Below are 24,957 nucleotides of genomic sequence, written 5' to 3'. Positions count from 1 at the left end.
ATTATTTAATGAAATATGCACTTATTCACATACATTTCTAGTACAAAAATCTAAAGGCTTGATGAAGTCTGTTTCAAAATTCTTGTTTAATTTTTTTGACATATTAGAAAGTCAAACGTTTTTACAGAGGGAATTTTGGGTATCTCATTTCGTCACAAAATAATTCAGAAAAAAGTCAGGAAACACTATATTTTTACCATTTTGGAGTGGAATAAAATGCTGTATGAAATCAAGCATTATATATGAACAAATCCCTCTGTAAAAACCTTCAGGATATAGACAGGAATAAAAAAAATTAAAGTTTGGTGTGTGTAAGTGCTACTGAAGTGGAGATTTAAGGCTCAGTGTAGGAGAAAAAATCATTTAGAGAAAACAGCCTTTAAAAATATGCATCGTAATTGAAATCTATTGACACAAATAGATAAAGTGCTATAAAAGAAACACTTAACAGTGTTTTTGGATGTTTTCTTTCCACTAGTCTGGTTTTCATAATTTAATAACTTAATAATACAACTTAATAATATTTAGATGTAGAGCATTACAGTGGCATTGTGAACCAAAAACATGTTTTCCTTTTTACAATTCATGATAGGCCTCAGTATAAACCCACTGTCACAGTGTATTAGATTCTTCAATTTTAATATCAACCTTTCATAGGATGATTATATTTTACTGACATCTAGTGGCTACTAACAGGAAGTTCTTTCATTTTTGAGGTATTTTAAGGATAGCCGATGATTGAAAAGAACTGGCACTGCTTATTATAATCAAAAACTGCACTTTTTCACTTTATTATATTTAAAAGCGAAATGAAAATGTAGCATTGATTTTAATAATATCCAGCAAGCTACAGCTCCCGCTGACCCCTGCAGAGGTTAACAAAGATACTCATTTACAGAAATGGGGGTTACTTATTCCCACTAAATGCAGGACATTCCACATGTTTCCAGGAAAAAGTTGAAAGTTACAATATATGAATCCTAAATATAGTAGTGAATATCTGTGGCATTAAATATTTAACAGCCAGCATTAAATATTCAACAAGGTTAGGGTTGTACAGAAGGGCTGTTGGACACTGAGCAAGAGTGTGAAAGAGAGCTTTTATGCCTGAGAGCATTAGACCAGATGTGGACTTCTAATACTATACGTGAATGCATTATTATAAGCATTATGGACCAACATTTAGCTATAATGTTAATGTCAGCTAATTACGATGCATGCATATAGTTTGATGCCACACTATACACACTTTACTAAAGTGTAACTCATTCCAATACAATTTAAAACTGGTGAAATTAAAAAACAGAAGTATTTATTCCACTAATTGACAGCTTTTTCTTTTTGAAACCATATGCTGCACTTATTTAGTGAGTAAAGTTGCTCTAAACTTCAGTACATGTTCATCAGTACTAAAACTTAGAAGAAATGTATACCAAGTAAATGATGTACCCATGACTCAAGAACTGATTTTTACAATGAAACACAATAATACTCATACGCGTTTTAGTTGTGCACAAACAAAAATGAATTAAACAAATTCAGAAACGTCCCTATGCTGTGCAAACAATCAAAACAATCAAAAAATGCAGTCCAGATAATGTGATCATGCATATACTTTTAGAGCATAGTATAGTGTAGTACTAAGTCGTATAGTATAGTATAGTATAGTATAGTATTGTATAGTATTGTATAGTATAGTATAGAAGTGTTGTACAATATGACAATAAAATCTTGCACATACCTTGGTAGTATTGTACTCTATGCATTTAGTTTTGCATAGTATAGTATAGTATAGTATAGTATAGTATAGTATAGTATAGAAGTGTTGCACAATGTGACAACACAATATTGCATATACCTTTGCCTATACCTAGTTTTGCATAGTATAATATTTGTATAGTATAGTATAGTATAGAAGTGTTGTACTATGTGATAATACAATCATACATTTGCCTTTGGAGCATGGTATTGTATACATATACTTTTGCAAAGTATCATGTAGTACTATAATTAGTCGCATAGTATAGTATAGTATAGTAGTGTTGTACAATGTGGCAATACAATCTTGCATATATCTTTGTAGTATAGTATTGTATACATTTAGTTTTGCATTATAATTTGTTGCATAGTATAGTACAGTACAGTACAGCAAAGTATAGTATGGAATGTTGTACAACATGATCTTGCATATACTTTAGTATTGTATAAGTTCAGTTTTGCATAGTATAGTATAGTATAGTATAGTCACAGTCACGTATGTGTGCAAATCCAATGTTTATTTTAAGGTGACTTTGTTACAGTGTATTACACATGTAATTTCTGAGTAATATTAATTAAATACGTACCTACTATAGTGGTAATGGTTGGTTTAGGGTTAGTTACTTGTAATTATGCATAAGTTGCTGTTATATAGTAAGTAGGCTACATATAACATATAACTATGGCACCTTAAAATAAAGTGTTAACATCTACTCTTGTAGCCTATAGTGAAGTAGTATTGTAACACGGCGGGGTAAAAGAGACTCGACTCGGACAGAAAGCATCCACAGCCTGGTTGTGACACCAGTGCAAAGAATACACGTCTATAGATAGTAAATGAAGGGCTATTACCTGTCCGACTTGGGGTGTTTGCGCAAAGCTTCACTCTTCAAGTCCTGGAAGGACCTGAAGGTCTGCGGTTCCGCGGAGATGCCCTGAGCGCGCCTGGTTCTGGGTCCAATAGCGCTCGGCAGAACTGACTGACATTTGTGCAGCTTTCTCTTCAGATCATTCACCTCCTTCTCCTTCGCCAACAGCAGCCTCTCCATTTCCTTTATACGCTCCTCTTTTATGAGGAGCATCTTGGCAAATTCTTCGTCTAATTCGCTCATGTTTGAAGTTTGAACCGAAGAAGACTGAACGCAACTCCCGCTTGAATGATGTTCTTCCAACTCTATCAGTCAAGATTTACTTCAGCACAGAGCAACTGCGCTCCGTGCGCTCCCTTCCTGCAGACTAGGACGATTGTTTCATTGAGAAAGCAATTAGATGTCCCTCTCCCTCCTTCCCCAGAGAGACCTGGTCACTCCACTCCAGTCTACCCACAAACGCTTTCTTAACACGCGTTCAAGCCTCGGATAGAATCAATTATCATATCATATGATTGGTGACGTGTTTCGGTGAGTAAGTGTACGCAGCGCTCAATAATCACACAATAATGTGCAGATGCTAGACAACGTCTTTTAAAAGTAAGTATGAATATATGTGTATTTATTTATTCATTAATTTATCATTCATTAAGTCAGAATTAAATAATACATTATGAAATGTATTAGTTTGTTTGGTTGTTTGTTACCGAATATTTATTTATTTATTTATTAGTTTGGTTGTCTAGTAAAAATAGATTTTTAAATCTGTCGAGTTGTTTGGTTGTTATTTGTTTCTGCAAACTAAATAATAGTTATAATAATAATGTTTATTTATTAAAAATAAATAATACATTCTATTGAATTGTGTTAGTTTGTTGTTTGTTCCTTCTTAAAAATAAATGATTGTTTCAAAATGCATTAGTTCGATTGGATGTTCTTTGTGAAATATAAATAATATTATATTTATTTATTGAACTATTTAAAAATAAATAAATTGCAAAATGCATTAATTTGTTTGGTTAATATTTGCTAATGCAAAATAAATAATAGTATGTTTATTTATTAAAAATAAATAATAAATTGTATTTAAGTGTGTTAGTTTGTTGTTTGTTACTTATTTGTTTGTTTGTTCCTTTTTTTAAATAAATGATTGTTTTAAAATGTATTATTTTGACTGGATTTTCTTTGTTACTGAAATATAAATAATATTATATTTATTTATTTATTTATTGAAATATTTAAAACTAAATAAATTGTGAAATGTATAATTTATTAATATTTAATATGGTTAATATTTGTTAATGCAACATAAATAATAGCATATTTATTTATTAAAAATTCATTCTAAATTGTATTGAAATGTGTTAGGTTGTTACTAAAATATTTATTTTTATTTTTTTTATTAAATACAAATAATAAATTATCTTGAAATGTATTTGTTTGGTTGCTGTTTGTTACTTAAATATTTATTCATAGTTGTATTTACTTATTAAAAATAAATAATGAATTGTATTGAAATACATTAGTTTGGTTGTTTTTTACTGAAATATTTATATTTTTTTATTTTTGTATTCATTAATTCATTAATTCGTTAAGTTTTCACATCTGAGCTCTAGCAATTTATTAAAGAGTTACATTATTTTTATTTTGGCTTCTTTAGGTCTACCCACATAGTAATGCAACCATTTAACCAGAGTCACGCTGATGCTAAATTCTTGATATTCTTGGTAAGCACAAAAAAACAAAAACTTCCCTCTAAATTTGTTCTTTTCTTATTTTACTTTATCTGGTGGCCTATAAATCAATCAATCTTTTAGCATTTGGTGAAAGATGTTATTTTCAGTCTCTGAATAGAATATCTCAAATATCATAGTATGCATATTGTGGCCTTGGTTCAGTACCCAGTCATCCAAGAAAAGCAAAAGTTAATCTTTACAAACCCACTGATCTGGAATAGGGAAAAAGCTTTCGCTGTTCAACCCTATAGACTAAGACTTCAGTCCAACAACTATGTTTCTGGGTCAGTTTTCCATTTTGACTTTATGAATGCATTCTTAGCGAAGTTCTAGCAAAAACAATGTAGCCCATTTTGTTTGTTTAGTTATTTTTCTTCTCCGTCTGACTGATCAGGTCACCTTGACTTCTGTTCTCTCTGCTCTGTTTATGTCACATAAGAGAAAACCTGCTGTGATTCACAAAATTTGAGCATGGTTGGTTATCTCATCCCTATGAGGCAATGCCATCCGCAGCTCTCTAGGGAAAGAGGTATCAGCTTTCAGACAGACATTCAATGGTCTGACAGTCAATGGTCTTCCTGTAATGCATACGATTTCTCTCATAGAAACTGTAGAGCGTTCCTAAGTGAAGACAGGATGTTGCAAAATCAATAATGTTTATGTCATCATGTGTCTCTACAGCGGGATTTATCTAAATGGAGGGAGGAGGAGACGCTGCCCGAGCTGATGTTGCTGAGAGACTGTGATGAGAAAGGAGGGGGCTGGGACTCTTAACTACAGATCTACTCAACATGAATGCTGAAGAGCACTTAAAGGGATAGTTCATCAAAAAATGTAATTTGTGCACCCTTATGTCCATACAAATAGTCCATACATACAACTTGTGAAATATATTTAAAGAGTTTCAATTTACCACAGTCATACCAACATTTAAAGGAATACAGGTGAATCTCAGTAAATTAGAATGTCGTGGAAAACTCAAATTGTGAAACTTGTGTATTAAATAAATCCAATGCACAAAGACTGAAGTAGTTTAAGTCTTTGGTTCTTTCAATTGTGATGATTTGGCTCACATTTAACAAAAACCCACCAATTCACAATCTCAACAAATTAGAATACTTCATAAGACCAATTAAAAACATTTTTACTGAATTGTTGGCCTTCCGAAAAGTATGTTCATTTACTGTATATGTACTCAATACTTGGTAGGGGCTCCATTTGCTTTAATTTTTTGATTGGCAGCCATATCACCCTGTAGCCCAAGACTGGTCGCCCACTGAAGCTAAGCAGGGTTGAGCCTGGTCAGTACCTGGATGGGAGACCTCCTGGGAAAACGTCTAGGTTACGAAGGTAACCCTCGTTCCCCGAAGGAGGGAACGGAGACGTTACATTGGGATCTTGCTTGAGAGACCGATCACCTCTGAGCCTTATTAAAAAGGCCAATTGAAAATTGGCGAGTGGATGTGCGTGCCGGCCACGCCCCCGTACATACGGGTATATAAGATGGCTGCGCGCACCACTCAGTCAGGCTTTTGCTGAAGAGCCGGGAGAGCCCGGCGTCAGCGCGACGCCAGGGGCGTGGCAGGGGAATGTAACGTCTCCATTCCCTCCTTCGGGGAACGAGGGTTACCTTCGTAACCTAGACGTTACCCCTTCAGTCGAATCACTTCGACGTTACATTGGGAAATAGACCCATGGAAAAGGCCACGACCCTGACGCCGCGTTACGCACAACGCCACGTGCCGGCAGGTCTTCCCAGACGTGTCCGCAGGCGGTCATTGAACGTAACCTTCCCAACGCCCCGAGGCCCCCTTTTTATAAGGGGGTCTGCAGGGATGCCAGATGTACTGAAGCATGGGTTGGGGGGGCGGAGCACATGCAATTTGTGCATGTGGAAATGAGAATAATTCAATATATCCACAAGGTTTCTTAGGATACACGAGGGAAACAGCGGTCTCCTCCGCTGGAAAATATTGAAAAGTATAGCCACAACCTGCGGGGCGAAGGAGACCCAGGCAGGATCACAGCCAAGGACTACTCCGCATCTAGCCCTGACTGCGGGGCATGGAGGACCCAGGTTCGCCGGAGGGAACATACTGGGAGATAGCGCACGGATCCACGTGGGAATGGCGCAGCAAGCCGACACCAGCCGTCCCCCCGCTCGCCTGAAGTCTTATGTTAAGACACGGGAGGAACGGCCTCTGCGCGGAGGTTGAAGAACCTAGCGAAGGTATTAGGTGTTGCCCAGCCCGCAGCTCTACAGATATCTGCTAGTGAGGCGCCATGAGCCAACGCATAGGATGAAGCAGCACTCTTAATGGAGTGGGCATGAACACCTAAGGGGCATGGCTCTCCCAGATATAGATAAGAGAGGGAGAGGCATCTACCACCCAATGAGCCACCTCAGTTTGGGGACAGCATTCCCTTTCTGCTGAACCCCAAGCAGATAAGCTGCTAGGTGCGTCTGAAGTGCCGAGCGATTTCATTTTCACATAGACACATCATCGCAAGGCTGGGTCTGCCTCCTCCAGGGCAGAGCTTGCAGGTTCACCACCTGACCGCGGAAAAGCGTGGTGGGGAACCTTGGGCACAATAGCTGGGCCGGGGTCTCAGGTAGTAACGTGAGAGTCGCCGGGCCCGAACTTCTTGACACACTTTGCTGGCAAGGAAAGCTTGTAGGTCTCCAACCCTCTTAATAGGAGCCAGGGCAGTCAGGAGCGCTGTCTTAATGACAGGACTCGACTGAGGCCCACTGAGCACCTCTGGGGAACCGTTGCTCGTTCAATGGGAGCCAGGGCAGTCAGGAGCGTTTTTCTCGCTCGACTGAGGCCCGAGGCTCCAAGGGAGCGCCCCGCGGCCTGAGAAGGCGACGGGGAAGCTTCCCTACAGAGAAAGTTTGTAGGTCTCCTACCCTCTTGATGGAGGCCAGGGCAATCAGGAGCGCTGTCTAAATGACAGGAATTCTAGCTCGACTGAGGCCAGAGGCTCAAATGGAGCGCCCCGCGGCCCCGAAGGGCGACGGGGGGGTCCCAAGAGGGTATGAGGCGCGGTCTGGCACCTCTGAGGGACCTCACGACCAGTGGGTGCTTACCTATTTTGCTTCATCTACTGCATGTGATATGCGGCTAAGCGGCGGCATATATTCCGAGAGTCGAGGGGACATCCTGCGCTCCAACTCTCCTGCAGGAAGGAAGCACTACTGCAATCGTGTATCTCTGTGCCTCTCAGCGAGAGGAATGCCAGCAGATAGACCTCATCTCAGTGCGTAAGCCAGCCTTTGGCAAGGGAGCTCAGTACTGAGTGATAGTTTGTATCACGGCCTGTGAAAGGCCGGAGAGATCTACGGTGTCAACCCGTGCCCTTACAGGGAGGGACTGCCGTGAGGGGATGGTTACTAAGACCTAAGTCCGGGTGGGCCGTCCTTGCAGCGCAACCAACAGACTTACTCCTCGTCCTCCCTGGACTCGCACAGAATCTGCGCAAGGAGGCTCACTGGGGAAGGGCGTACTTGGGCCCCGGAGGGCAGCTATGTGCCAGAGTTACTCTGGCAATGGGAGGAATCGGGAGGGCGAGCGGATGTGGCTGGGCCTGCCGATATAACTCCGACTAGCTGCGTCACGGGGTGGAGTCGCCATTCTGCAGGTGGGTGGACTGCCGTGGGAACCGGCCGGCTGCACGGTTGAGTTTCCCTGCTTCAAATGAATGGCAAGTAGCAAAATCTGCCACGTCGGACTCCATGGGAGCAGATGGGAGGAGCTGTAAGCCTCTGTTGTACATGGCAACCCAACCCGTGGTAAGCCACGGGCTGACTTGTCGGCAATACTGCGGGAAAACGCCAGTCCGGAGAGAGCCGAGATGCCATGCCCATCATAGGACTCGATCGTGCTGCAGCGGTCTCACATGAAACAGCTTAACGGCAAGCGGCTAGAGCTGACATGTGCCCCAGGAGCCTCTGATTTTGAGAGGACCGCTGTATAGTGCCTGATTAGCTCAGGGACTACAGCACTAACTGCGCGCTCTTGGTAGCAAGGCGGGCCGTCTTGTGGACCGAGTCGGGCTCCCGACCGAGGAAAGGGATTCCCTCGGTTGGCCTGAAGGACCAGATGGCGGGGGTGCCGAGGCACCAGGTCCCTGTATTCGCACAACGGAACTCACGAGTGGGCTGGTAAGCACCAGTCGAAGAGACGGTTGAAGACGCGAGTACCTGTCTGCCGAAGAGGGGACAGGGGAGCTCCCATGGCCTAAAGAAGGCAGGAAGGAGAGGGACTAGCCAAGTGGAAGCACCTTGCGCTGAGCGCTCGACCCCCGGGGCAGACCGCCGGAGGGGTGTGCGCCGGGGAAAGATCGAGACGCGACAGCGGGTGCCCTTCAGGCAGATGGCTGCAACCCAGCCCTGGAGACGGAAACATAGTTGTATGTGCGTCGTCGTGAGCATGTGTGCCGACAGCCTAAGAAGGGATCGGAACAGAGCTCTAACTGGACACGTGAAGTCGGGACTCTTATCAAACCCCGACTTCGTCCCGGCTGGAGAGACAGGCTGGATCACGTCCTTCGCCAGTAGGAACGCAATCTCCGCAGGCAGAACAGAGGCACGCCTGTTTCCGGAAAAGAAAGTAAGGGGTACCTGTGAGTCTGGGCGGACGCCTGGAGCCGGGCCGTACCGTCCGTATCAACCAGTGTAGTGGTATCAAGGGAACATTGACCGGCGTGACCGTGGTGGGGCAGCCTGGGGAAAGACAGGGAAGGAGACAAAACCCAGAAGGATAAACGTCCTGGAGAAGTGTCTAACTGCACTAAGCAGTGCTTACCTACTTCCCTGGTTCCCGCGCTGGCGACATCCGGTCCCGAGTCTGGTTCCGAGGAGTGGAAGTGCTGCTCAGGAAGGAAACTCGGGGCCGGGGCCCCAGAGGTGAGAAAGCTGGGTCTTTCTGTGATTTCAAATGACCGGCTAAGTCCCGCTTCCAGCGGGAGTGCCGACAGAGTAGCTCTCTCCACCTCCGGGGGTGCTCGCATCAGGGACGCTTCGAAGCTCGCCTGCGAGGGTCTTCCGTCGCAGGACCCTGAGAGGCGAGCGGCGTCCCTCTCCCACGGGCGGCTCGACGTCGGCTGCGAGCCTGGATCGTGTGGCTCAGCAGGGGACGGAGCTGCGGGGGGACACCCTCAGCGACGGGCAGGCGGAGGCGGGGGCCCAGGCGGCGGAATGGTAACTTCGCGGCGGGTCAGGATATGTTGGACGGCCTCCGTCTGCCTCTGGACCGTTGGAGCGCCAGAGGAGACGCCCAGCCCGAACGACGGGGAGGCGTACTGCTCTGGCATCTCGACGGGGTATGCCGATGGGCGGAGGATCGCAGGCTTTTGGGGGCCGGCGATACGTTCGACGCCGCTGAGCAAAAACCCTTCACGGTGTCGCCGAATAGGCCGCTCTGGGGAATGGGAGAGTCGAGAAAGCGAACTTTGTCGGCCTCTGCCATCCGGGCCAGAGTCAGCCATAGGTGGCGTTCCTGGACCACGCAGGTGGACATCACCTGACCAAGGGGACACGCCGCGACCTAGTGGCCCGAAGGGCGAAGTCAGTGGCGGCGCGGAGTTCTTCAAGTACCCCCTGGTCAGGACCACTCTCGTGCAGGCCTTAAGGTGCCTGCACCTGGCACTTTTGCAGTGTTGCCATGGCCTGCAGGGCGGGGCAGCATGTCGGGGGGCGCAGAAAGGCCCAGCTGATGAGGGCGGAAGAAATTTCACATGCCCTAAAAGGGAGACGCGGAGGGCCCCACCAGGCGGCCGCGCCCGCGGGCAAAGGTGCACCTCGATGGCGCGCCCGACCTGGGGGACCGCCACGTACCCCTTGGCTGCCCCGCCATGGAGAGTGGCGAGGGGAGAGGAGCTGGAGTGCGCTTCAAATTCATAGGGCGCCATCGATTTTGTCAGCTCCTCATGCACATCCGGTCAGAACGGGACCGGGGGGGAGTGCGGCGCTACCGCCGGTGCCCCCCCCAGGAACCAGTCGTCCAGCCTAGAAGGATCGGCCGGAGGCCCCTGAGGAACCCTCAAACCGATCCCCCCCGGCTGCCCGGAGAAGCATAGCCGACAGTTCGACATCAACCTCCGGGGGGGCAGCGACCATGGGTGGGCGCCGCGCCGCGGGAAGAGATGTGTCACCGTCTGACTCTCCCTCTGATGCTGTGACAGACATCTCATCCTCTGCAGGAGCACCGAAGGAGACGCTCAGCCCGCCAGGCGGGGAAGCGTCTGCTGCGGAAACTCAACGGGACCGTGCTGAGATAGAGAGGTCCGCAGGGCTTTTTGAGCCGGCGGAACGCTGTCTATCGTAATTTGAATGCCCCCCCCCGCGCCCCACCGCGGCAGCCGAAGAGCATAGGAAAGGAAAGGAAAGGAAAGGAGGTGAAGTGAGGCCAAGTATGGTGACCCATACAAGGAATTTGTGCTCTGCATTTATCCCATCCAAGTGCACACACACAGTAGTGAACACACACACACCGTGAACACACACCCGGAGCAGTGGGCAGCCATTGCTGCGGCGCCCGGGGAGCAGTTGGGGGATCGGTGCCTTGCTCAAGGGACTCACCTCAGTCGTGGTATTGAGGGTGGAGAGAGTGCTGTACATTCACTCCCCCCACCTACAATCCCTGCCGGACCTGAGACTCGAACCTGCAACCTTTGGGTTACAAGTCCGACTCTCTAACCATTAGGCCACGGCTGCCCCATAGGCGGCTCAACGGCTGACCACGGGAGGGAGGCGGGGGGAGCCAGCTCGCGAACGAGCGGCGGGACTTCAGCGTGGTCACGGTCATGCTTTCACCGCATGAACCATTCATGAGCACCACCCCAGCGTGCTCAAAGCCTAAATACGTGAGGCAGCGCTCATGTCCGTTCGCTGAGGAGAGGAAACTACCACATCCAGAAACGCACGGCCGAAAAGACATCCTGAAAAGAACGTCTAAAACGGCCGCTAGAAATTGCTCTTTTGTGATCCCGGTTTGCCCAGGGAGGCGCCGCGGGGCAATGCACTCGCCGGGGCTGCTCGCTGGAATGCAAAAAGGCTTTATATGGCCGTGAAAACGGCCGCCCGCGGGACCGCGCTGGCGGCTGCCAAACAATGCTCTTTCTGTGAAACACTCTTTTAGTTATGGCAGCGCAGCAGCAGGAGGGAGCATGAACTCTGAAGAACTCTTCTCGGCTGTTTAGAGGCTCGACACATCGGCTCTGAAAGCAAAAGTCTGACTGAGTGGTGCGCGCAGCCATCTTATATACCCGTATGTACGGGGGCGTGGCCGGCGCGCACGTCCACTCGCCAATTTTCAATTGGCCTTTTTAATAAGGCTCAGAGGTGATCGGTCTCTCAAGCGAGATCCCAATGTAACGTCGAAGTGATTCGACTGAAGGGGTAACTAGGTTGCTGCTGGAAGAGGTGCTAGTGAGGCCAGCAGTGGGTGCTCACCCTGTGGTCTGTGTCGGTCCTAGCACCCCAGTATAGTGATGGGGACACTATACTGCCAAAACGAATGAGATGTTAAACTGAGGTCACGACTCTCTGTGGTCATTAAAAATCCCAGGATGTATTTCAAATTTGCCCATTGGCCTCTGACCATCATGGCCTCAGAATCATCCCCATATTCCGATTGGCTTCATCAATCTGTCTCCTCTCCACCAGTAAGCTGGTGTGTGGTGTGCGTTCTGGCGCACTATGGCTGCCGTCGCATCTTCCAGGTGGATGCTGCACACTGGTGGTGGATGAGGAGATACCCCTGACACTGTAAAGTGCGTTGAGTGTCTAGAAAAGCGCTATATAAATGTAACAAATTATTAATTATTATTATTATTATTAATTACTACCTCAATTCAGCATTGCATGGAGGTGATCAGTCTTTGGCACTGCTGAGGCGGTATGAAACCCCAGGGTTCAGGTCTGGTGAGCACACCAACACCATGGTCATTTAACCAACTTTTGGTGCTTTTGGCAGTGTGGGCAGGTGCCAAATCCTGCTGAAAAAAATGAAATCAGCATCTTTAAAAAGCTGGTCAGCAGAAGGAAGCATGAAGTGCTCTGAACATTTTTTGGTAAACAGGTGCAGTGACTTTGGTTTTTAAAAACACAGTGGACCAACACCAGCTGATGACATTGCACCACAATTCATCACAGACTGTGGAAACTTAACACTGGACTTCAAGCAACTTGGGCTATGAGCTTCTCCACCCTACCTCCAGACTCTAGGATCTTGGTTTCCAAATGAAATACAAAACTTGCTCTCATCTGAAAAGAGGACTTTGGACCACTGGGCAACAGTCCATTTCTTCTTCTCATTAGCCCAGGTAAGACGCCTCTGATGTTGTCTGTGGTTCAGGAGTGACTTAACAAGAGGAATACGACAACTGTTGACAAATTCCTTGACACGTCTGTGTGTGGTGGCTCTTGATGCCTTGACCCCAGCCTTGAGCCTCAGTCCATTCCTTGTGAAGTTCACCCAAATTCTTGAATCCATTTTGCTTGACAAGCCTCTCAAGGCTGCAGTTCTCTCGGTTGGTTGTGCATCATTTCTTCCACACTTTTTCCTTTCACTCAACTTTCTGTTAACGTTCTGCTTCTTTGGCAATAAATGTTGTGGCACCCTCATGAAGGGTGTCAATGATTGTCTTCTGGACAACTGTCAGATCAGCAGTCTTTCCCATGATTGTGTGGCCTAGTAAACCGAACTGAAAGAACATTTTGAAGGCTCAGGAAGCCTTTGCAGGTCTTTTGATTTGCTGATTGGCATGTCACCATATTCTAATTTGCTGAGATTTGACCTTTTTAATTTTGAAGAGTAAATACAGTTGAAGTCAAAAGTTTACATACACCTTCTGCACAGATACAGAATTCTGCAAAAAATGTGAAGGGTCATACAAAATGCATGTTATTTTTTTAGTACTGATCTGAATAAGATATTTAACATAAAAAACATTTACATATAGTCCACAATTTACATATGTTGTTTTTTTGTTTTGTTTTTTGTTTTTGTGATAGTTGTTCATGAGTCCCTTGTATGTCCTGAATAGTTGAACTGCCTGCTGTTCTTCAGAAAAATCCTTCAGGTCCCACAATCTCTGTTTTTGTTTTTCAGCATTTTTGTGTATTTGTACCCTTTCCAACAATTACTGTATGATCTATCTTTTCACACTGAGGACAACTGAGGGACTCATATGCAACTATTACAGAAGGTTCAAATGCTCACGGATGCTTTAGAAGGAAAAACAATGCACTAAAGGGGTCATCAGATACCCATTTTCCACAAGTTCATATGATTCTTTAGGGTCTTAATGAAAAGTACTTTGGTGAAATATACTTTCAATTTAAATTCTCAATAGTAGTGTAAAAATACACTCTTTTACCTTGTCAAATTCAGCTCTGCTAAATATCAGCTCATTTTATCGCATGGGCCCTTTAAATGCACATGAGCTCTGTACATCCACGCCGCATTGAAGCAGTCATTTCTGCAAAAGGATTCCCGACCAAGTATTGAGTGCATAACTAAACATAATTATTTGAAGGTTGACTTTTTTTGTATTAAAAACACTTTTCTTTTATTGGTCGGATGAAATATGCTAATTTTTTGAGATAGGAATTTTGGGTTTTCATGAGCTGTATGCCAAAATCATCAATATTAAAACAATAAAAGGCTAGAACTACTTTCAAATGTGTGTAATGAATCTAAAATATATGAAAGTCTAATGTTTATCAGTACATTACAGAAAATAATGAACTTTATCACAATATGCAAATTTTTTATATATATTTTTTTAATCTATCAACTAGCTAGTCAAATGTGTTTAAAACATTACTGCATGTTAGGGCTGGGTGATATGACAGAACTTTAAATATCTTAGGCAGCGATGATATAAAGTGTGAATCTATTAAACTTTTCAAAATCGTATATTTCAGCCTAAAGGGATAGTTCACCCAAAAATTAAAATTTGATGTTTATCTGCTTACCCCCAGGGCATCCAAGATGTAGGTGACTTTGTTTCTTCAGCAGAACACAAACAAAGATTTTTAACAAAAAACGGTGCAGTCTGCCAGCCAAATAATGGCAGTAGATGGGCACCAAACCTTTAAAGCAACACTAAGTAACTTTTCCCTCAATGCTCCCTCTACAGGTTAGAAGCGGAATTGTCCATTACCGCTGTCGTAAATAATTTAGCCTACCGTCGTGTCACATGCACGTTATTTGTTTGAAAGGCTATCCAGGACCGGCTTTGGAAATAACGATGTCCAGTGACAAGGTAGAGTATGTTGTATGACTTTATAAAAGTATGAAAACCTTTTGTGAAGCCTGCCGTGAAGCAAGTCGCATTTGTAGTATCATTTGAACTACAAAACCGCGACCCGACGACCCTAACTTACATAGTGCTGTTATGGCTGATAGAGGGTCGCAAAGCGAATACGAAAATGCCGTTTCACCCTGTTATGAGTTGATGAACCACTGACATGAGTTCGGAAACATTATTTTAAGGTAAAAAAAGTTACTTAGTGGAGCTTTAAAAGTAAAAAAAAACATGCACAGACAAATCCAAATTACACCCTGCAGCTTGTGACGATACATTGATGTCCTAAGACACGAAACGATCGTGTCTTAGGTGTGAAAAGCCTAAGACACGATCGTTTCGTGTCTTAGGACATCAATGTATCGTCACAAGCTGCAGGGTGTAATTTGGATTTGTCTGTGCATGCTTTTTTTTACTTTTAGCTTTTCCTCCGGCGCATTACATGTCTGCGCGCTCTGGTGTAGTTTACGCAAACGCCAGAAGCGATCTGTCTCATGTATATGACACTCATTGTTCAGACTGTGCACAGAGATTGTGGTTATAGTAGCTATTCAAAACGGTAATTACTTGCTATATCCTGATTCAAACTGATTGAAAGCTAAAAAATTACGCTTGCTTGCGCAAACTCATCCGGAATGACTTTTTACAGATATTCCCTGTCTTTTGCATTTAGCCGCGTTTAACATAGATGCATATGTAGATCGGGATTGGCGCTTTCCTTTTAAATACGAAAGTAATGTTGTCCTCTGCCTCTTCAGCGGCTCAGATGTCGGGAGTAAATGAAAACTGCTATGTTCATTATTACATCCAACAACAGAACACCTCAATCGCTCAATTAGAGTCTTCCTCTGCACCCGAGTCGACACAATGGCAAATCTTATTCAGACTGTTTCAGCTCGTTAGGGCGGGTCTATGGTAAGGCGCTCATGTCAATCAACTGTGTTTCATCACAACGACAAGAAGCTGAGAATGACCTGATTTTAAAAAGAGGATATTACTTTTAAAGATTAAAAAATACCACTGGGTGGATTTTTATCATTGTAGGGTGGTTGTGTACACAAACTGTACACAACCACCGGGATATTCTGGACTCATTCACTCACTCATTCTCATAAGTAATAGAAAATTCTGTGTTTGGCAGAGAAAGAGTTCACCAAAAACCCACTAAGTCGAGACGATGGAACCAGAAGTGATAAATACTAATTAGTTTCTTGGTTTTGGACTGCAAAAATACATCATTCCCACAGCACTCTATTTGTATGGACAGTCCATTATGTTTTTTTCTGTCCTCTTTGGAGCTGGACAGGTATGTATGAAATGTTGAATGCATGAAAGCTGCAAATATTCCTCAAATATTCTCTTCATTATATGAGAGTGAGTGAATAATGACAGAATTTGAACTATTCCTTTGTACCCCAAACAGAGTTATGAAAAGAACTACTGCTGAAAGTCACCATGATGTGGGCATTGTTTGTTATTTTGCAGCTTCAATGGGACTTCAATGACAGGGATTTTTTTAGGTCAGCACCCTCAGCCTGATCCCCCGTGGTGGAACAGATTACTTCCGTGGCTGTTATAATTGCCAGGGGATGAAACTTGTCTTTTCAACACCTCTCTCATCCGCTGAAGCCACAGTGCTCGGATCTCACTCCTGCCAAGATGTGATTCTCAAGTGCCCTCATACAAATTCCCAGAGACTGGACCCAGCTGAAAGAACTCATAGAAAATGATGCCTTTTTCTTACAGCTGCAAATACTGTTTTGTATATCAAAGTGCTATTTCCCTGTGCAATATTTTATTTTATTTTGTTTTATTTAAATTAGCAGATTAGAATGATTTCTGAAGGATCATGTGACACTGAAGACATTTTAAAATAAACATGTATTTTAAATTTTAATGATATTTCATAATACTTCTGTTTTGATCAAATAAATGCAGCTTTGGTGAGCATAAGAGACGTATTTCAAAACATTAAAAACGTTTGACCTGTAATCTACTTTCTAAGGAGTGTGTGTGTGTGTGTGTGTGTGTGTGTGTGTGTGTGTGTATGAGAGAGAGAGAGAGAGAGAGAGAGAGAGAGAGAGAGAGAGAGAGTTTGTGTCTTGATGCTGTGCCAATATTGTATGCAAAACAATCACGCCAATGAATCTGAATTTCAAATGTAATTTTTCACCTCACAGAGCTAAGAAAGAACAAATGGGTGGACAGCAGATGGTCATTCTAATCTTAACCCAGCATATGTGTACTTCCTCCTACAAAACTCAGCCCTCAGGCTGTAGAGATATTCAAATTCAAAAGAGGTCCTTCAGTGTCTGTCTCAGCTCCCATCACCGTATCCATAACCATGGAGCGAGTGTACGGATGAAAAGGTCAGGGCACTTGTATCATACTGGCTGTGACAAAGCAATAAGAAACTGCAGGAGCGATAACCACCTGCATGATGCACCAGAAAAATGTGGAGAACCTCTTTAAGCATGATTTATCATGATACATTGAATGGTATATCTAATAAAACATTGTGAATAAGAGCTGGAAAAATTTTGGAAGATAATGACGTAGACATGACAGCCTAGGGTGGCTTGTACATTTTTAGGTAGTCTTAAAGGGATAGATTACTCCAAAATGAAGATTTTGTCATCATTTACTCACCTTCATGTTGTTCCAAATCTATTTGACTTGATTTCTTCTGTGGGAACACAAATTCGGTTGTTTTGAAAAATGTCTATATTAGACCCCATTAAATTTCATATCTCACAATTCTGACTTGTAACTTGCAATTGCGTGTAATATAGTCAGAATTGCACGGTATAAACTCGCAATTCTGAAAAAAAAGGCACAATTGTGAGATATAAACTCGCAATTCTAAGAAAGAAATTCACAATTGTGAGATATAAACACAGTTCAGAGAAAAAAGTCTCAATGTGAGATATAAACTCGTAATTCTGAGAAAAAAAGTCAATTGTAAGATATAAACTCGCAATTCTGAGGAAAAAAGTCTCAATTGTAAGATATGAACTCGCAATTCTGAGGAAAAAAGTCTCAATTGTAAGATATGAACTTGCAATTCTGAGGAAAAAAGTCTCAATTGTAAGATATGAACTCGCAATTCTGAGGAAAAAAGTCTCAATTGTAAGAAATAAACTCACAATTCTGAGGAAAAAAGTCACAATTGTAAGATATGAACTCGCAATTCTGAGGAAAAAAGTCTCAATTGTAAGATATAAACTCACAATTCTGAGGAAAAAAGTCAGAATTGTAAGATATGAACTCGCAATTCTGAGAAAAAAAGTCTCAATTGTAAGATATGAACTCACAATTCTGAGGAAAAAAGTCTCAATTGTAAGATATGAACTCACAATTCTGAGGAAAAAAGTCTCAATTGTAAGATATAAACTCACAATTCTGAGGAAAAAAGTCTCAATTGTAAGATATAAACTCGCAATTCTGAGGAAAAAAGTCACAATTGTAAGATATGAACTCGCAATTCTGAGGAAAAAAGTCTAAATTGTAAGATATAAACTCACAATTCTGAGGAAAAAAGTCTCAATTGTAAGATATAAACTCGCAATTCTGAGGAAAAAAGTCTAAATTGTAAGATATGAACTCGCAATTCTGAGGAAAAAAGTCTAAATTGTAAGATATGAACTCGCAATTCTGAGGAAGAAAGTCTCAATTGTAAGATATGAACTCGCAATTCTGAGGAAAAAAGTCTAAATTGTAAGATATGAACTCGCAATTCTGAGGAAAAAAGTCTAAATTGTAAGATATGAACTCGCAATTCTGAGGAAAAAAGTCTAAATTGTAAGATATGAACTCGCAATTCTGAGGAAAAAAGTCTAAATTGTAAGATATGAACTCGCAATTCTGAGGAAAAAAGTCACAATTGTAAGATATGAACTCGCAATTCTGAGGAAAAAAGTCTAAATTGTAAGATATGAACTCGCAATTCTGAGGAAAAAAGTCTAAATTGTAAGATATGAACTCGCAATTCTGAGGAAAAAAGTCTAAATTGTAAGATATGAACTCGCAATTCTGAGGAAAAAAGTCTAAATTGTAAGATATGAACTCGCAATTCTGAGGAAAAAAGTCTAAATTGTAAGATATGAACTCGCAATTCTGAGGAAAAAAGTCACAATTGTAAGATATGAACTCGCAATTCTGAGGAAAAAAGTCTAAATTGTAAGATATGAACTCGCAATTCTGAGGAAAAAAGTCTAAATTGTAAGATATGAACTCGCAATTCTGAGGAAAAAAGTCTAAATTGTAAGATATGAACTCGCAATTCTGAGGAAGAAAGTCTCAATTGTAAGATATGAACTCGCAATTCTGAGGAAGAAAGTCTCAATTGTAAGATATGAACTCGCAATTCTGAGGAAAAAAGTCACAATTGTAAGATATGAACTCGCAATTCTGAGGAAAAAAGTCTCAATTGTAAGATATGAACACGCAATTCTGAGGAAGAAAGTCTCAATTGTAAGATATGAACTCGCAATTCTGAGGAAAAAAGTCTAAATTGTAAGATATGAACTCGCAATTCTGAGGAAAAAAGTCACAATTGTGATATAAACTCGCGGTTCTAAGAAACAAGTCAATTGTAAGAAATAAACTCATAATTCTGAGAAAAAAAGTCACAACTGTGAGATATAAACTTGTAATTCTAAGAAAAAAAGTCACAATTGTGAGATATAAACTCCCAATTCTGAGGAAAAAAGGCACAATTGTGAGATATATGAGATATAAACTCACAATTCTGAGGAAAAAAGTCACAACTGTGAGATATAAACTCGCAATTCTTAGAAAAAAGTCACAATTGTGAGATATAAACTCGCAATTCTGAGAAAAATGATCACAATTGTAAGATATAAACTCGCAATTCTGAGGAAAAGAGCCACAATTGGGAGATATAAACTTGCACTTCTCAGAAAACAAGTCACAATTGTGAGATATATGAGATATAAACTCGCAATTCTGAGGAAAAAAGTCACAATTGTGTGATAAAAACTTGTAATTCTAAGAAAAAAAGTCACAATTGTGAGATGTAAACTAAGAAAAAAAAATTGAGCATTATTAATGATATTATATATTATTAATAGTATTATATATTATTAATTATTTACATTTCAGCTATTTAGGAGCTCTACAGATGGAAAAAAATGACTGACTCATTGTTTACTGACTGAAATCAATTTCAGTGTTTTTTCATACAGTTCACAAAAATAATAGTTCATCAGTTCTGAAATGAATTCAATTCAGATCAATTTTTTAGATCAATTCTATTCAACGTTGATTCAATTCAGTTCAATAACAGTGACACCAAAAATTAATTTGCAAAAGGGTACAAGGGTTATTATTTTACCACAGATTTGAAGTATACTGTATATTTATCAACAACATATGTAAGAGAATAATGTTGAAAATGCATGGTATATTACAAACCAAGCAACAGTTGCCCAGTCCTCCTTAAAAAAAGTCACCCTTTGAAACATAACTCAAAGTGTGCTGAGTTATTAATTCACAGAAACTGCACTACTGCAGTACAACATAATTCAGATATAGCAGGCTATCAGATAGATTTATAAATACTTTAAAATCGCTCGTTATCTTCCATTATGGCTCTCTCAGCACGCATATCTGAAGGTGTACTTAACCTGAATTTAAATCAGATAAAGGTGAACTCATGGTATTTCCTTGCAGACAGGCCTATGTGATTTGAGAGAACTGAAGTTCACTCCCAGCTGATTTTGCAACAATCACGTCTGTAATTGAGGGTTCTTATGCTTATGAAGAGGGAGTTAAATGGCTTGGTTAGCATTCCGGTGGGAAATGCTTCTATTTAGCCACAGTAGTACACTGTGTCTGGGTACAACAGCAGCCTGCCAGAGAGGACTCTAATGAACAGCTCACCCAAAAATGAAAATTAAAGTCCATCACTGATAATCTTTCCAGTGCTATAGCTTTAATTTGTGGTGGTGTTTTTACACTTGGTCACATGATACATGAAAATGTGGTGCAACACGTCTAAATGGGCCATTCAAGTGGTTCCAAGTACAGGCAGGATCAAGTAAAGTCACATTTACAAGTGGGAAACTTGGTATTATAGATGCTTCATGAGTTGCAGAATTGTGGAAAGGATGTATTGATTTGAAACACTGATCTATAATATAGTTATAATAGCTCTATAATCTATATAATGAGTGAAAAGTAAATCTGTTGCATACGGTGTTGCATCCCGAAAACCAGAATTTGCCCTTGTTCAATCCCTCGTTCCTCCGGATCAACCACGGTCGCTTTTCGCTCAGCTTCCGCCACGGACTTGGCTGTGCCTCCCTTCCTCCAGTTTGCCCGTCATCCTCGCTCTCTCCATCGCTGCCCTGTTCAGCTGAGTCCCCATCTCTGCCTTGGTCCCGCAGGCCAGCGGCTCCACCTTTGGCTTCCAGGCTATCAATATCGCCCTGGTTTGTCAGCCTTTCTGCTCCGCTGGTTCCTTCACTCTCCCTGGTTTTGCTACCGTTTGATCGGCTTCCGGGTTTCGCACATTCCTTCAGCCAAAGATCCCACCGTCGGCTCCACTGTGGTGTTGGCCTTCTCTAGATTCCTGTGTTTCACCAGCTCCACACTCTCCACCACAGTCTCTGCCAACTTTTCTCCTATGGAATATTTCTGTTACGGCGCAGGGTCATGCCAAAAATTCTGCATGTGCAATTTATCAGAACTCCAAACAGCTCACATACTACTCTCCACTGAAAATTAATAACTTCCTGTCTATTGTTTGTTGGAAATGCGAGTAAAAGGCCTCTTCTGGGCTCCATCATCCCTCCAGATCAACCTCAGTCGGTCGTCACTAAGCTTTCGCCACTGACTTACGGGTCTCCAAGTGTGCCTCCCTTCCTCCGGTCAGCCGAGTCCCCGTCTCTGCCTTGGTCTCCTCCACCTTTGGCTTCCAGGCCATTGATATCGCCCTGGTCCATCTGCCTTTCTGCTCCGCTGGTTCCTCCTCTCACCCTGTTTTTTCCGCTGTTGATTGGCTTCCGGGATTCACCCAGTCCTTCAGCCAAATCTCCATCCTGGTTCCTCCCACTGTCGGCTCCACCTTGATGTTGGTCTTCTCCAGGTTCCTGTCCTTCACCAGCTCCATGCCCTCCACCGAAGCCTCTGCCCACTTTTCTCCTGTGGACTATTTCTGTAACGGCGCAGGGTCCTGCAGGCCAGCGGCTCCACCTTTGGCTCCTAGGTCATGGTTTTCGCCTTGGTCCATTGGCCTTTCTGCTCTGCAGGTTCCTCCACTCAAACTGGTCTCTCTGCCATTGACTGGCTTTCGGGATTCACCCAGTTTTTCAGCCAAGCTCCACCCTGGATCCTTCCATTGTCGGCTCCACCAGCTCAGTATGAGACAGAGTCTTCAGCTGCTTCTCAGGCCTCCAGGCCCATATCTCCACCTCAGCCTATCACCCCTTTGGCTCCGCGTTCCCTCATCTCCACCGTCACCCATCTGCCCTGGGACTCCTCCGGACTGCCTAGTCCTTCTGTATCAACCTCAGTTGGTCATCGCAAAGCTTCCATCACAGACTTCCAGGTCTCTGGCTGTGACCCGCTCCATCGTCGCATGTGTCCTTATTTGTTGGAAATGCAAGTGAAAGGTGGCTTTCCCTTCACCAGCTCAGTATGAGACAGAGTGCCTGGCTGCTCCTTGGGGCTCAAGCCTCTATGTCTCCACCTTAGCCTGTCAGCCCTTCGGTTCTGGCCCGGCTCTGCGTTCCCTCGTCTCCACACTCGACTCCTCTGGCTCCCTCGTCCCTTCGGATCAACCACCACGGACTTCCAGGTCTCCAGCTGTGCTTTCCTTCCTCCGGTTTGCCCATCGTTTTTGCCCTGGTCTGTTTGCCTTTCTGCTCCGCAGGTTTCTCCATGCACCCTGGTTTCTCTGCCATTGATTGGCTTCCGGGATTCACCCAGTCCTTAAGCCAAAGCTCCACTGTCGGCTCCACCATGCTGTTGGTCTCCTCTGACCTCCTTTTCTCCTGTGGATTATTTCTGTTACGGCGCAGGGTCTCTTCACTGAAAATGAATAACTTCCTGTCTATTATTTGTTGGAAACGCGAGTGAAAGGCAGCTTAAATTGTATTGCATTGTATTAATATAACTCATAATTTATATGGATGACATTTATTGTGCTTTATTGTGCCTTTTCAGAGTCTGGCAGCGTAAAGATATTCTGCCTAACATTTTCATTTTGTGTTTTATGGAAGGAAAATAATAATGGGTCAGAGTTTTAGGTGAACTATTTTTTTGAATGATGAGGCCCCTCTTACATTTTGCTGACTTACTCCCTGCTACACTTTTTATATTTTTAACTTTAGAAAACCTCAGTTATATAACCTTTTTGTACTATTTGAGGAAATAGTAACACCAGTTATACACGCAGTTCATGAAGTGCATATTAAAAAACTTAATTTTGTTAATAAGAAAAACATCTTTTGTAACTCAATCGATAAGACCAATAAATTTTCTCCTCCTAGTCTATAAAGTGTCAGAGGAGGTCATCTAGAGGAGCACAAGCCATAGAGAAGGAGAACATCACCGGCTAATGATGCAAGACACACTGGACACTCTCACTGGAATTCATAAACGCTGCCTGTTTAATTCAGAAAAGAGTTACATAACACAATACGAAGAAAAACACACTTCAGTGAAATGGAGTTGTGTAAAGCCTTACGGTGGGATCTTGAGTGTGTGTGTGTGTGTGTGTGTGTGTGTGTGTGTGTGTGTGTGTGTGTGTGTGTGTGTGTGTTACTGTAGGCGGCTGCTGACAGAGCCTGAGTAAAGAAAGCCCAATTTACACATGGACCAAACAGAAATCAATAGCACTCTGTAAAAGAAGCTTTTTAAGACTCAACAGCTCTCAGGCTTTTTGCTGTGCAGCATATATTCTATTGGTTACTATCTGTGGAATTGTTTTCAATATGTCTTGGACAATACGTCTATCCATAGCCACATTTGCATTTAAAGAGCCAAGGAGTTGTGTGAATCACTGAATGAATCACAATTCGCCCCTCTGATTGGCTGAATCTGATATAATCAAAGACAATCCCCCTATCCACCCCATTTTTTTCCAGACAGTAGGTTATTTTCTTCACAAGGGGTCGCTGTTTCACTCGCCGTGCCATTTTGCTTGCTAATTCTGAATCACACTGACTTTATTTCTATTAAAAAAATCTTGATTGAAATTATATCTATAAAAAGAGGATGTTTATGAAAACCTTTTGGTTTTCAGGTCACATTTGGTGAACTTCGCTGTTGGACATCAGTTAATGCTGTATTCATATGTAATTTAGATCAATAGACTATGTAGCACGTAGTGCACCGCAGAGTTTGTCATGAGAGCACAGAGACCATGGGACCACTTTTCCATATCAAAGTCAAACAAACAAGTCGGGAGACAGCAAACACTGGGCCATGACAACAAGACATCAGCAGTAGCATGTTTACTTTGTCAATACCGGGTGTTGAGTGGAAAGTAAGAACAATCTAAGAGTTAAAAACAGAAAAGCATAGCATTTAGGCCATTTTTTCAAACATATACAACAATTTTGAGACTCTTTGATGCTATGAAGCCAGCTATATATTTTCAGAGTTAAAGACACATTTATTTTGCCAAAGTAAAGTTTGTTAAGTCAGTAAGATTTGGAAGATGAAATTCTCTTACGCTCACTAAGGCTGCATTTATTTAATCACAAATACAGTAAAAACAGTAATATTATGAAATATTATTACACTTTAAAATAACTAATTCCTGTTTTACTTTAAATTTCTATGATGGCAATGCTGCACTAATAAAAATCGTCTGCTCATCTTGTCTAGCTCTGCATTTTGGAAGTTCAAACTCAGGGGCACCATAGTCCACTATATTGAGAGAAATCCTGATTTTTTATTTATTTATTTTTTTTTCGAAAAAGCGTTTATTTAAAATAAAAATTTTCTGTAACATTATAGATGTGTATATATAGTGTATATATACTGACTATATACATTTTTTAAAACAAATGTTTTAACCCTCAACACCCTCTTGTGGTTCCGTTATACAAAACCATTTGTATAAAAGATATGATTGCAACTTATGGTGTATTTAATCATTAAATGTCTTCTTACAAACAAAAAACATCAGGACTGTCGTCCGTCCAAACATTTTCCTGGGCCCTATGATGATGGAGACCCAAAACATGTTTTAACTGATGGGGCCCACCTTTATAATTTCCTCCCCAGCCACTTCAGATTTAAGC

This window comes from Garra rufa, chromosome 22, assembly GCF_049309525.1.
Source record: "Garra rufa chromosome 22, GarRuf1.0, whole genome shotgun sequence".
Classification (NCBI taxonomy): domain Eukaryota; kingdom Metazoa; phylum Chordata; class Actinopteri; order Cypriniformes; family Cyprinidae; genus Garra; species Garra rufa.
The sequence above is the reverse complement of the archived record's forward strand: the minus strand, read 5'-3'. Positions refer to the sequence as shown.